Source organism: Camelina sativa, chromosome 17 (genome assembly GCF_000633955.1).
Source record: "Camelina sativa cultivar DH55 chromosome 17, Cs, whole genome shotgun sequence".
Classification (NCBI taxonomy): domain Eukaryota; kingdom Viridiplantae; phylum Streptophyta; class Magnoliopsida; order Brassicales; family Brassicaceae; genus Camelina; species Camelina sativa.
Genome location: NC_025701.1, coordinates 19,159,131 through 19,161,612, shown reverse-complemented (window position 1 = coordinate 19,161,612; position 2,482 = coordinate 19,159,131). Strand labels below are relative to the sequence as shown.

Genomic DNA, 2,482 nt, shown 5'->3' with positions numbered 1-2,482 from the left:
TTTTAATTTTACATGTGTGCAAAATATGATGACAATAACAACTATTGACCAATTTTTTTTTTTGGTTTTCAACAGGAATGAATTAATTAATAAGGAGTAGTGATGTTTCAGATTGGGAAACGTGTTTTGTAGTTGAAAGACATGAGTACTTTATGTTCTTTTGTCTCATACACTGGTCTTTGTCCCTTTTGTTTTTATTTTTGGATTATAAAGTTGAACCATAATTTATATGTTTCAGATATTAACTTAATGGGACAAGTTATTTAATGTTTCTTTCTTACAAGTTTTCGAAATAATTAAATAAATATTTAGAAAGATAGAAAGCCATTTAGGCTGTTAAAAAAAACCCATTATGTATAGATGTTAGTTATATTAACATCAATAGATAAATAAACGAAATAGTTTTGAAAAAATGAAAAAACTTATATAAAAATTAACAATAAATAAATATTGATGACACAATTATTAATTATTAATATAAATTAACAATAAAACGAAAACTTTATATCATGTATATAGTGATATAAGATATAAACCTCAAACCCTATACTATATCTCTTAGTTGAAAGCATTATACACCAATATATGAAACATGAAATTAACAATGTTAAAATATAATTTTATGTATATTTGTACATAAATATGAATTATTAACATTAGTTAGCATTATAAATAAATCTTCATATCATATAGTAATATAAGATATAAACCCCAAACCCTATACCCTAAATCTCTTAGTTGAAAGCATTATACACCAATATATGAAACATGAAATTAACAATGTTAAAATATAATTTTATGTATATTTGTACATAATTATGAATTATTAATATTAGTTACCATTATAAATAAATCTTTATATCATATTGTAATATAAGCCATAAACCCCAAACCCTATACCCTAAAACACTATACCCTAAATCTCCTCCTTGAAAGCATTCTACACAAACTAACAATGTCAAAATATAATTTTAAATTTTAAATAAGACAAGCTTTACCATATGAAACATTAATTTTAAATTAATTGTTACACCATATTCCTAAATTAATAAAAAAAAAATAACAAAATACTATACTAATAACATATAAATCGTGTAACAATTATCTCATTGGCTAATTGATAAAGGTGTGGATCACCAAATTATTGATATCTACCGTTGATTAGAATACATCTAACGGCCAACAATCAGCTATTCTTAATAATTTTTAATCATCTCAATATCTACTTTTCTCGAAGGAAACCCAATAAACTCAATCTCGAAGCTTCTTTCACCATCGCCAAACACCAAAAAAAAACACAGATTGAATCTAAAGAGGAACTCATATCATCTCTTTCACCATCGACAAACACAACATAAAATCATCGCCGAATCTAAAGGTTTTATCCTCTCTTTCTATTGCTTGTTTCTCGAATCCCCATATTCTATTTTTTTTCCTCTCGCAATTTTGCTTTCTCGAATCCTCTGTCAGAGATGGCTAATTGAATCTTAATAGTTTTTGGATCTGCCTTTAGATATGTTTGATGAAATAGATCTGCCTTTAGATATGTCTATTGTGTAGTTTTGCAGATTCTTGTTGATAGATCTATTCATTTTCAGGTTTCGGATCTAGATATAACAGGTTCTACAACATTTCTTTTATGTGGTTTCGGATCTAGAATTACATTGTTTTCTTTTATTTTCAGGTTTCGGATCTAGAATTATATTGTTTCTTTTGATTGTTGTGGTTAAAAATAAACATATCTTAACAATATCATATTTGGTTCTGCAGAAATGGAAGGTAAAGGACTCATATGTGGCCTCCCCGCTAAGAACGTTGTACCAAAAATCAGACAACAGCCACAACAACACGCAATCAACATTGATGAAGACATTGATCAACAAACTGATGCGGATGATGAACTGTAGGAGATAACAAGGCTAGAGTTTAGAAGGTCATGTGCTCACCTAGGCTACTTGATACGCATCGAACTAGAGGAAGAAGACATTGATCCACTGTACAAGAATGTTTGGAAAAAAATGCAACAGGATACACGCAACAACACTGGTAATAAACGCCCAAAAGTAGAAAAAGGAGAGTCCTCAAACCACAAGACTCTTTGAATAATAATGGCATGGTAGACCACTCTAAGAGCGAGTTCATGTTTTTTTAGTTCATGTGATGTTTACATTTTGGAAAGTTAACTTTATGTAATATGATTTGATGAGTCATTGTCTTCCATAAATTAAGCAATTCAATGTTTCAAATAACAAATGATTATGCAACTCAATATATATATATAAATATATATAAATAATTATTAGTAAATGATAAATTATTATTCAATATAAACACAATTTTCTCAGACTAGCTGACATGATAAATATCACAGTACAAAATAAAAGGCAAGAAATCTTATATTTATAGCACGAGAAAAATGCTGGATTAAATTATTAAACCGCATATTATAAATGCTATTGTAAACGATGGTATAGCAATATAT

At 27.8% G+C, this 2,482-nt stretch overlaps 1 long non-coding RNA gene across 1 annotated transcript; it reads left to right on the top strand.

Annotated features, from left to right (window-relative positions):
• LOC109130098 lies at positions 1,225–2,209 on the top strand. The gene is made up of 2 exons (XR_002036234.1): positions 1,225–1,378; positions 1,771–2,209. It is a non-coding gene; the product is annotated as an uncharacterized LOC109130098 (long non-coding RNA).